Source organism: Equus przewalskii, chromosome 2 (assembly GCF_037783145.1).
Source record: "Equus przewalskii isolate Varuska chromosome 2, EquPr2, whole genome shotgun sequence".
In the NCBI taxonomy this organism is placed as follows: Eukaryota; Metazoa; Chordata; class Mammalia; order Perissodactyla; family Equidae; genus Equus; species Equus przewalskii.
The window spans coordinates 10935040-10947017 of NC_091832.1; positions in this window are offsets into that span (position 1 = coordinate 10935040).

An 11978-nucleotide genomic window follows, 5' to 3' on the forward strand; every position below is an offset into this window, starting at 1 on the left:
AACTTTCACAAAGAACATATGAACCAAGCCTGAAAAATGAGAACATCAGCAGGTGTAGAATGTGTGCAGAAGAGACGGTGTTCCAGACAGAGAAGGGGAGATGAAGAGAGGGAGGGATGTCGTTCACTGTGTTCAGGAGAGGAGGGAGGCAAGGAATGCAGACAGCCACAGTGGCACACTGCAAAGAGAGGTGACTGGGGAGTGGGAGAGCCCACGTTCTGACCCAACAGCACCACTTTCTGACTGTATAACCTCAGGCAGGTTACTTAACCTCTCTGTGCTCCCGCCACTTCTTTCAAACCCAACTGCAACATGGGGCAATCACCCTCCTTCACAAGGTTATTGAGGCCTGTAAGTGAGGGAATGTAAGCAAAGCTCCTGGCACATTCTAATTGTGCAACTAATGATGGCTCCCGCTTGCTTCCCTTCCGGCAGGATCGGTTCTCCCAGGGTCTGGGCCCTGCACTAGGGGGGGCCCTGCTTCCCGGCTGAGACACCACCCCTCCTTGTCCTGGGACTTTCCTTCACAAAGCTCTTGTCTAAGGGTCCTTTCTGCTCTCTTGCCCCTTCAGCCATTTCACCCGAGCCTCTGCACTCAAGGGGGCCCCGCACACCCTCAGCCCAGGGCACTCCCACCCCTGCCCTCCTGAGCAGGGCCCTGGCCCCATACCCACAGACCCCTCCCTAGGGAGCAAACACGTCCAGACATGGGACCAACCACAGAAACCAGTGAGGAGAGCAGCTCTGGGCAGAGTGAGGCTGCCAGGCCTTGTGCCCTCTTGTTATCTCCCGTGTCCTGGACCGCAACGTCCCTGATGCTGTTCCGAGTCCCAGGGCCAATTTCCTGCCCCAGTATAGTTATTCCCATGGGGAAATGAGAGACGCCAAACAGTAATTAACTGAATTTAGAAACAAATTCTTATCACATATGTTACGGGCACACAGGCCAGGGCCTAGGAAGGGAAATGATTTGGGATTTGGGAATGTCATGCGTGGCCTTTCACAATTCAGCCCGGTGCTCAGTAGATGGTGAATAAACCTTTTCAAGCAAAAGAATGCTCGTCCTTGCCCACCTCCCCTGCCGCTCCCACACCCAGCCCCGCCCTCCAGTCCGCAGCACACCCGCAGTTTCCTCCCTGTGGCTCGCTCTGCCTCCTACGATTGGGCCTTTGCTTGAGCTGTCCCCTCTATCTGGAGTGTGTACCCTCCCCTGCCCTCCTTGCAAACTCTGCCTCATCCTTCAGGATGGGGCTCAGACATCACTTTTTCCAGGAAGAATAGCCAGGAAGCTTCCCCCGCATTCCCATGGGACCTCCACCACCGCAGTCACAGCACGTGCTGCTTTTGGGTGGCCCCCATGCATTTCCGCCCCCTCACTGGACTGCGAGCTCCTCCAAGGGCAGAGAGGGGGTCCCCAGCACTCAGCAAGGGGCCTGGCCCGGAGGAGGGACTTAAAGGGTACTCGGTGAGTGAACACACGTGTTGCAGATCAGAGGCTCCCCAGGAGCTGAGTACTCTAGGAGGACACAGGAAGCAAGTCAGGAAGAGCAGTGACCCTCCAGGCCCCCAGGAGGCTCAGAACAGAGGTCAAGCAGGCACATGCCAGATGCTTCCTCCGCCCCTGCTAGCCCTTCTCATGTTGGCACAAGCAGAGCCCAGGGGCAGGACGGGTAAATCTCAGGCGCCACCGCCTGGTGCTGCCGCCCGAGAACGTAATTCCAGGCAAGTAACTTACCCTCCCTGGCTCTCCATTTCTGCTTGTGCCGAGGCCTGCTGGGACTACTGGAGGAGGAAGTAGGAAGTATGGGCAAATGGCCTGTGGTAGACTCCCAGGAAAGGTGAGCTGGCGCGTGACTCCTTAGCCTTCCCCTGGCCTTGCGCTCTGGGGAGGCACAGACATGTCTGCTTCCCCTGCCCAAGGACAGCTCCATAGGGAGGTGGGGACACCACTTGGGCCCCAACAGGCCTTCCCTCCTTGAGACCTCATGCTGGCACCTGCACCTGCTGCTCCTGTGAACATTTTCTGGCCACAGTGCCCTACTCTGAACCAGCACTCTGGGCCAGCGCCTCCAGGGTGACCCGGTGACCAGGTGCCCGGAGAGTGGAGGATGTGACGTGCTCCAAGGATGTTCTCCACCCCCCCACACCGCCTGCTCCCCACACCACAGAGGCCTGGCCTGGGCGCTGTCCCCTCCCTCCCAGGGGAGCCCACCTCCGCCCACCCCGTCCAGGTCAGCGGAGTGTTCGATCTTGCACCTCTCCCGGAATCCGTCGACGTCCTACCGTGGAAACACAGCCAGTCACGCGGCAAGCTCGGCCCGCCAGCCCTGGCACTCCCCCTCTGATCCCGTTTGTTTTTCTAATATAAAACTAATATGACATAATGTATAATCTAATTTGGAAATTACCATTTGCCTGGCTGGCCCACACTGCCAGCCAATACCAACAGCCAGAGAAATTATTTAAGAATGTTTCTTTTCCTTCGGAACACGGCTGATAATTTATTTTTCCGTCAGAAGATTACTTTTCTCTTTACGACATTTCCTGCCCGGGGGTTGGCGTTAGCGTTCAATAAAAGGCTCTGTGCCTGACGGAGGGAGCCAGTCAACACGGCTTTCCTTGAAGGAGGGCGGGGCTCAGTGGCGGGCAAGGGTGGGCTGGCACCTGTGGCCCAGGTACAGGAGGCAGGTGACAAGGGGGCTTGTAGTGGGGAGGCGGGGCAGAGCTCAGGAAGTCTCCTGCCCCTTGTCGGGTAGGCCAGGCCTCACAGCTGCCTGAGGTCCGGGTTCCCCAGGGTACACTGGCCTCTGGGGGGTGGGGAACGCCCATTTGGCATTCCCCGGCAGGAGGGCTTAGCACCCCGGCAACTCTAAGTCGACAGTACACTTTGCTGAAATTCAGGCTTCCCACGTCTCCACCCAGGTCTTCACCAGAATGAAGCACCTCTTCTCTTGCAGCCCCATACACACAGGCACACACGCACGGTCACACCCACACCTTCAGTGCACCACAGTGCAGGCCGACTCCCCCCTTCATCCTTTCTGTCAATGAGTATTTGAAGGCACGTTGGCTCCTGAAGTTAGAGCTGTTTCAAATCCTGGCCCTGCCCTTTGACAGCTCTGGGACCTAAGACAACTTTCTTCCCCTCCATGGGCCCCCACAAGCCTCACCTGTGACATGGGGACAACAACAGGGCTGACCTCATTGAGTTCTGGAAGATAACATGGGATGAAGTATGAAAGGGGGGTCTCGGCCCAGTGCCTGGCCCGCAGTAAAAGCTCAGTGACGTCACTCGCACTGCTAAGCTCTGAACGATGGGGCTCTGGTGACGACCAGAGCTCCTGGACTTGAGGATGGTTCCAGGCCCCAAGGGCCTCCGGCCTTGGACACCAGGCTCATGCTGAGGGCCAGTGCCTCGCTCTGAGAACCCACTGAGCTGACACACGGTGGGTCCCAGCCACCCCTGGGTCACTGCGGGCACTGAGAAGCCTCACAGGTCTGGTCACTGGAAAGAAGCATCCCCACCCCAAATACTTTCCACCAGGCCACACCGGAGGGGGCTCCTGTCCACCCCGCCACACAGGGGGAAGGAACACAAACGGCCTTCTCACATCTCCGCCCCCTCCGCCCACGACGGTTCTCTCCCAGAAACCCAATCTCCCAGCGAGAGTTTATTTACGCAGTCGAGTGACAGCTCTGATTTCTTTCTGGGTGTTTTGAGACTGAGCTGATGGGAGCCCTGGTCAAGTACAAAGAAGAGAACAAGCCCCCGGCTGTGCCCACCGCCCCCTGGCGCTGCTGGCCCGCGTCCGCCGGCCGAGCGGGGTGCGCTCGGAGAACTTGGCCTTGTGGTTAATTCGCCCAGTGAAGTGGTTGTTTTGGTTTCACGGTGTGGAGGCAACTGGCCCTTCATCGAGCTGACTGGATGTTTAGACACAGCCTCTCCTGCTTGAGAGGTTGTTTGACAGAATGGAGTGGGTGTTTTGTTACCGCCTGGCGACCAGGGTGACCTGTGGCTTCGGCTTAGTTTGACTGGGTTGACTGCTTGTTTAGCCGTGCTGATTGGTGGTTTCAGCAGCTGACCGGTTGTCCTGTCACCGTCAGACCCATCCGACCGGCTGTGGAAGCGGGCGCGCTCCGGCCTCCGCGCCCCAAGCTGACTGGATGTTTGAAGGAATCAGTCCAAATGTTTGGACACTGTCTGAGGCCACCGATCGGCCGTTTACAGCAGATGGGGCGCAGGGCGTGTGGCGCAGGTCTGACCCGGCTGGCCCAGGGTCCTGGCGCTGGCGGAGTGCACGGCCAGCTGTCAGGCGGGTTCCGTGTGGCGGCTGCGTCGTACTCAGCAGACAGGTTGTTGGAAGTCGTCTGCCCTGCGGATCGCCTGTCTGACTAAGTCGAACAGCGGCTTAGGTATCATTGGATCATGTCGACTGTTTTCAAATCGAGCCAACGTTTGACCCGGCTGTTTGAAGGTGCCCGTTTCTTGGGCCACGTTGAGAGGTTGTTCGGCACTGTTTGGACAAGCCAACCGGGAGGGAACCGAGCTGACCAGGAGTGTGGGCTCGGCACACCCACGCCCACTGTTGCTTGGCCACTTGACTTCACCTCTAACTGAATGAGGCACTGCGGCTTCCAGCAGGTCACCCACGGCGAGTCTCACGGGGACAGGAGCAGGGGCCAGCCCAGCCCTGCCCAGCGGAGCGGGAAAGAACAGGGCTCGGGGGACCCTCAGTCTCCAGCTCAGGCCCGGGCAGGGGAGGACAGAAGGCTGGTGACCGTGCAGCTGCTGCCCGGAGCACTCCGGAGCCAGTCACCGGAGCCGGGCCAACACACAGGCAAAACACTGCAGGAACGCAACCTCTGGGTTAAGTGGTGGGAATTAGGCCCGATGGGGCCATTTCACTGAGAATTTATAGTCGCCCACAGGACTCCGCCCCAGTCAAAGGAGAGGCCCTCCCATGTGGACCGAGGTTTGCTCCGGCCCAGCTCACCGACAGCACACCCCGCCTGGAGGAGCTCTGAGCAGCGCCCTCCGAGGGGAGCCTGGGGACGCCGGGTGCACCCTCCCCATGGGCGGTGCCCTGCCCTGAACCCGCAGTGGCGGCAGCAAGGACTTCTCTCCCCGTGGACCTCCTCACAGAGGCCCCGGGAGGAGCGGCCACCCACGCCGGGTGACGAGAGTGGCGCCACCAAAACCTCCATCCTGCTGGCGGGTCATGGGAGCGGAAGTGCCCACATCCTGCACTTGGCACATCAGATATCAGGGCTGGAGGGGATTCCAGAGCGGGGCAGGACTGACGGCCTCATTTTGCACATGGGGAAACTGAGTCCTAGAGGGAAAGGGACTTTCTGAGCTGGGCCTTAGGGCACTCCAGTTAATGAACCCTTTTCAGTCTAGACAGGATGAAATTGGAAAGCCTTGATCAGGGCGCTGAGGGGAGGCATCAGCTCTGATGCAGCAGTGAGGAGGAGGGGGAAAGAAAAGGCTGTAGCCAGGGTGGGGCTGGAATGGGAGCCCAGCGTTCTAACCCCCGTGTGGACTTAACGCAAGTCCCTGCAGGAGAAGAGGAATGAGCCACTGCTAAAGAAACATCCAGGGTCATAAGCTCTGGTAACCGAGGCTTGGGGTTCACAGTACCTGGACTTTCTGCCTCCGGTTGCAACCCAGGAGTATCATCGTCAGAACAAGGGAGGTGATGGTCTCACCAGGCTCCACATAGAGTTCAAGATAAAGGCTAATGTGTGAATGGTAAAGTGGGTCACAACCAGGAAGCAAAGGTTCTCTAAGCCATGTTCTGGGAAAAACTGATGAAGGCAGAAAGGCTGTCCTCCCTGGAAAAGAGAAGGCAGGAAAGATGGGGTCACATCTGGAAAATGCAGCGGACTTTCAGAGAGTAGGAGAGCAGGCAAGCTGGCGAGTGTCAGAACAAAGATAAAAACAGTGCAGCCCCCAGTAGGTACTTGAAAAATATTATTAAATAAAATCACAAGGAGGCAGAATATAAGAAGAGCTTTCTAACCGACAGAGCCACTCGAAAGAGAGGATGCCTTGTCACTGGCAGCTTGTGGGCAGGATTCCTACATCAGGTGAATAAGGAATTAGGTGAGTCAGAAACGACAGACGTGTCACCTCCTTGCTCAGAAACCACATCTTCATTAATGCAGCCTCAGTTGTGCTTCCTTGCTCTGGCATTGTCAGCTCGCACTGAGCTTAGGTACCACTATGACCCCCAGATTCTTTTCATACAAAGAACTGTGAAGCAGACCTCACTGCCCTACACTCAGGCAGTCACTTTTCAAACCCCTGTTTTCAAACACTTGAACCTTGGTAAATTCCAGTTCCGGCATCTCCACTCACGCTTCCAGGTGTGTGAAATTAACAACAGAGAGTAGCCTCGGCAGCCCTGGCTGCAGGCAGAGGCTTGCTGCCCCTCACTGGAGACCTGCCTTTGACTGAAAGGCAGGGAAGCAGAGAGCCGCTCTGCACCATCTGACACCTGTAAATTGTTGGTTTTAAGATGCTGCTGTGCATACGGTGCCAAGTGCCCCAAGTCCCTGGGCTGGCTCCCAGAAGGCACAGAAGGAAGTCAGAAAGACAGCCAGGGCATCAAGTCTACCAACAGGGACCCCAAGAAAAGACGGATGGGGCATGTGAGCAGCCTCCATGGCCCTTGGAGCCCTGGCCAGACAAAGAGGCATCGTACCCAAGCATGGTGGGTCCAAGGGCCGCAGGCCACCCAGGTGGCCCGGGCACGCAGCACTGGCACTCACAGGAGACCAGCGCATACCTGTGGGGCCTACTCACTGCTCCTTCCTGCAGGAAGCACCTTCCCAAACAGCCAGGGCCTCGTCCACACACACACACACACACACACAAACCCTGAGGCCCTGGGGGCTGAGCAGAGATAGCAGAGGAGGTCAGGCCGCTGTGGGCTCTGTGCGCAAGAGGCGAAGGCTGAGCTCTCAGGCCCACTCCCCGCCGACATGCGGGCAGAGCCGGGTGAGGCCCCTGACCTCGTTGGGCCTCCTCTTCACTGCTCCTCAAGGTGGAAAACCCCAGAAACCTGGGGTCCACCCCCTCGGCTCAGACGAGACACCAAGCCCAGCCAGTCAGTGGCGGATCTGGGACCGGAACTCGGTCCCTGCCCCCAGCCCCCAGCCCCCTCTCCACCTCACTGAGCTGCCCCCACGCCTGCGCACGCAGCTCAGAGAGGGTCTAGGACACACCTCGGGCCTCCATGCCAGGATGCCACTGAATACCAATTAATTGTCGCAGCTCCGGAGGCTGCAAGTCCACAATCAAGGTGTCGGCAGGGTCACTCCTCGGGGGCAGAGTCTGTTCCAGTCTGGCCTGGCACCCTCCCTCGCACCCCTGGGCTTGTGGAGGCCTGGCTGGTCTCTGCCTCCTCCTCACATGGCCTCCTCCCAGGGGTCTCTGACTCCAGTCCCCTATTTATAAGGACACCAGACATTTTGGATGAGGGCCCACCCTAAAGATGTCATTTTAACTTAATTACCCCTGTGAGGACCTGTCTCCCGATAAGGTCACATTCTGAGGTCCTGGAGGCCAGGCCTTCAACCTGGGAACTTGGGGAGGACACGGTTCAGCCCATAACAGAGGGGTCTGTGATTCTGCTCAGGACCCTACACACATTCACACACACTTGCACATGCTCACACACGCTCACACACACTCACATGCTCACACACTCACGCTCACACACACATGAACGCACATGCTCTCACATGCTCATACATGCTCATGTGCTCACTCACACACGCTCATGCTAGCACACACATGCTCTCACATACTCACACGCTTACACACTCTGACACACTGGCAGCTGCAGCAGAGCAGCCACACTCACAGGGCGGCGTCCTGGCCGCATGGCTGCTCTAGCAACGCGCTCCCAGGAGGAGGGGCTGGCACGCACGCCCTTCACAAAACTTTCCAGTAGAGACGATAGGTGGGAGGAGGCGCCACTCTGAGGCAGGGCAGCAAGGGCAGGTGCTGCCCCCGGTGAAGGTCCTGCCCGCCAGCCCCATTGGGAGGGCTCTGTCACAGTGCTGCCCCACCCCACAGCTCCCTGAGACCCGCTGCCCCAGCCCTGACACGCACACGCACACACACTCACACACACCCCCCAGGACCCCACCTCACCTCCTGGGTTCCAAGAGGCCACTGTCCCGCCAAGGGGACAGAGACCATGAGGTCTCCTGGTGACTCTTCAGACAGCCGCTCACTTGTTCCTGTGGCCCAGTGCCTCCCTCCATCGTCACTCCCATCTACGCGTCCACTCTTCGTCACACATGTGCCCAGTCGTTCGTCCTTCACATTCATCTGGATCGTCCACTCGCTGACCCCACATTCATTCCCCTGGACAGCCACCGACTTGAACACAAACCCATCTCATTTATGTCCATAAATGTTATCGGTGAGCGCCCGCCGGTGCTGGGCAGGTCCCAGGCTCAGGGCACAGAGTGAACACACAGCCAGAGCCTCTGCTCTCGGAGCTCCTGTCCCAGAGGAGGAAAACAGACAAATGTTTCAGACGCTGGATGTACGATGAAGAAAACAATTCAGAGTAACGGGATTGAGACCGACGGGGCAAGAACCCTCTCTGGAAAAGCTTCTCTGAGAAGACACCACTCAGGCTGAGACCTCAGATTGAAAAGTAGTTGCCCATGTAAGGCCCAAAGGGAAAAGCATGCTAGGCAGTGGGAACAGCAAGTAGGGAGGCCCTGAGACAGTGGTGCATCAGTCCACATTCCAACAGGAAATAGGCAGCACATTCTAGGAATCCTGGGAGGATCTCTTCCCAGAGGAGCTGTGGTGAAAGAGAGGGTGTAGGGAAACACACAGAACAGAGCAGTGACCCGGGCACAGGTCCCAAAGCTGTCACCAGTCTAAAAGGGAGGGTGGTGGAGGGGCAGCTAGAACTGAGAGTCGGCCTCCTGGAGAGAAGTGAGGGCCTTCCGTTGAGGGACACAGCCAGCCTAAGACACCCGTAGGGAGAGAGCACGGGACTAAACACCCTGAAGCGCTCAGCTCCCTCCTCCTGATCTCCTGGGGTGCCTCCCACCCACCAAACCCCGCTGGAGGCCAGGCTACAGAGGACCCAGCTGATGGAAGCACCCAGCTCAGTCTTGCCTCGGGGCACAGGGCAGGGCCTAGAGGGGTGCAGAGAACACCTGGAGAGCACGCAGAAGACGGGCCCAGGCAGGGATGGTCACTGTTCCCAGGGGTCAGAGCAGCCAGTGTGGCCAAGTGAGCACCTGGGCTGGTGGGAGGTGGGGCTGCGGGGCGAGCAGGGAGGGGCGATGGAGGGAGCAGGATTTACTCTGCCTGCAGTGGGAACCCACGGGAGGAATTCTGCAGGACAGTGACTGGGGCAGACTACTCCTTCAGAAGCCCCTGCCGGCCGGCCGCTGGGCGGGAAGTTCACTTGTCCACTCAGGATGGGCTCTGGCATTCACCGGCCCCCCTGACCTTCTCTCAGCCCTCCCCAGTTTCAGCAAGCCCCCCTCAGTCCTCTGTGCTGGGCCATCCTGCCCTGTCGTGCACTGAGGATGACGCAGAGATGCACAGACCGGACTCCACCCTCCAGAAGCCAGCATCTGACAGCAACAGCCAGGTGCCTGGTGACCTGGGACACAAGGAGGAGAGTGGAAGGAGCCTTAGGGAGCGCCCGGCGGGGGTCTGGGGTGGGGGTGGAGCGTATGGGGCGAGACCCAGGCTCTAGGCCAAGAGACATGGTCTCTGCCACCCACTCACTATGTGGCCAGAGGCCAGGTGGACAGCCTCTCTGAGCCCATGACCCGGGGGTGCTAATTCTGCCCAGCCACCCCTCAGGGCTGCTGCAAGTGGAGGAAAGTCTGGGGAGGCTGTGGCACCAAACCCATTTCCACGTCTTCCTGAGCATACAGCTGGACTGCATTTCCCAGCCTCCTCGCAGCCCAGTGGGGCCACATGACGAGATGCCAGGCAATGGGACGGGAGTGCAGTGACGTGTGCCACCCCCAGGCTGGCGCCAGAGCACCCACCTCTGCTCCTCCGCGCCCCTGCCCCATCGCCCAGCTGAGTGCAGAGGCCTCCAGCACCCTCGGGATGGCAGAGCCACAGAATGGAGGCTCCTGGGTCCCCGAATCACCACACGACCAGGAGCGCTTGCACTGGACTCTTAATGTGAGTGAGAAATCCACTGCTGTGCTAAGGCCCGGAAAGCTGGGCGATTCCTCAGTTGCAGCAGCCTAGGTAGCCGGCACTGAAGCTGAAGCCCCAGGGCTGCCTTGACCCGAGGGATGCTGAGGGCCCTGCGAAGTTGGGGGGAACAGGTCAGAGGGTACCCAGGGGCCCAGCCATGTGGGGACGTGGTGAGGAATCTGGATGGCACTGTGATTAGAGGATTTACAGGTGCCCCAATTCCCAGTCCCCCCACTACGTAGCCTGCATCCCCCCAACCGCCGCCCCCCTCAGCAGCCCAGGAGGTTGATTCAGGTGCGAACCTTGAGCCTCCGTGCCTCCTGTGGAATGCAGGCACAAGCCAGCCTCAGGCTCTGTGGGCCGGGGCGGTGGGAGGCCCCACCCAGGGACAGGCTCTGAGGCACCCAGGCATGAGGAGCTACCACCTGAGAGGTGGGGGCCAAGAGGACAATCTGTGTTATTTAGGGCAAAAGAAGAGGCAGCCCCATGTCCCCCACCCCCACCCCAGCCCACTGCAGACGGGGCTCAGAGTGTCAGGCAACCACTGACTGTTTAAGTGTAGGGCCCTGCAGGGACGCCTGGCCTTCACCATCAGATGGGGAAATGAAACCCAAGACCACAGACACACTCAAGCTCCCACAGTGGGACAGGAGTGGGGCCGTCAGGGGTCAGCTGGGAGTGCAGGGACCTGGCGCCAAGAGCAGCTCTTCCCTAGGCTGCCCGTAACCTTGAAGCTAAGACCAACCACCTTGAACAGAGACCGTGAGGATTACAAGAGTGAAGGTAGGACATCCCCACAAACACCCTACACGGCCAGGGCGCTCAGCAAAAGATGCTCCATTCAGTGAATCTGCTGCCCTTCGTGTGATAACCTGGAACCCTCTGCTGCCCAGCCGAGGGAGTGGGGCGCACTGTCCAGCCGCTGGACACTCATGCTGGGCCACATGCTGCCTCCAAGGGCCCGAACAGCCACCCCAGGGTCGCCCTGGCCACAGGCACTCCTTCTTGTGTCCCCAGGCCTGCTCTACTAAACTGTGACGAATAGAATAAGGAGGCAGAGAGGAGAAAAAGAGGTGGAACAAAAGAAAAAGGAGAAGAAAGAAGGAGGAAGGATGGGCCAGCTTAGGGGCTGGCGGGCAGCGGATGGGGACACCGTCCGCCCCTTGATGAGAAATCACTGGAGACCTTCCTCTGAGGCCTCAGCACCTCGGGGATTTGTGCTTCCTCCAAGCAAAGGGTCTGTGGGTATCCCGTGGGCACAATAAATCGCACCCAGGCGTGTGTCCCCTCTGCTGGGGAGCCAGGATGAAACGACTACCCGCCTCTCCAGGGAGCAGGACCCTAGGCAGGAATCCATCCTACTTTCCTACACTTTCTTTACATCTTTGCCTGATGGCTTATCTAACTTTACTTCCCCGTATTTTAGCATTTTTTCCGTGTAGATTGCTCCCAGTCGCTTCTGGGAAAAGACTGTGAAGGGAGGAGGAGAGAGCTCCACTCCCTGCTCGGCTTGGACCACAGGACTCTCCTCCCTCGGCAGGCCCCCTGCCTCCAGGAACGCAGCTGCGAGCTGGCCAGCCTCTCGCCTGCCCATCCGGCTGTCAGCTTGCTCTAGACAGAGGGCCCCACAAGACGCCAGGCCGTCAGTCAGGCTCACAGAAGATCAACCTGCAGGAGGCCTTCAAGGTAACCTGGGGGTGATGAGAGGAGGGGGGACGTGAAAGATTCAGCCAGGAACCCTGCAACTCCCGTATCCCCATCCGTGGATACA